A 305-nucleotide genomic window follows, 5' to 3' on the forward strand; every position below is an offset into this window, starting at 1 on the left:
AGGAAACTTCTACAGCCCCAAACCATGTATCCAAAACCGGAAATTTCAACTCGCCTCTGTGTGATGAAACACGTATCCGAGATCAGGGGAATTGGGTGTTTTAAGCGCATTTCACAATCTCTCTGTTTTATAAATACTATGCCAGTGTTTCCCTTCTCGTGTGGGATATTGCAAAAGAATGAAACGATGATTTGTGATTTTATCTGTTCAAGGAATGATAGATGTTGATACTATTGCCTTAACATTATCATTATTACAATTATTCTTGCCTTTTCTTTTTTCTAATGCCCCCTCCCATTTCTTCT

This window comes from Penaeus monodon, chromosome 28 (assembly GCF_015228065.2).
Source record: "Penaeus monodon isolate SGIC_2016 chromosome 28, NSTDA_Pmon_1, whole genome shotgun sequence".
In the NCBI taxonomy this organism is placed as follows: domain Eukaryota; kingdom Metazoa; phylum Arthropoda; class Malacostraca; order Decapoda; family Penaeidae; genus Penaeus; species Penaeus monodon.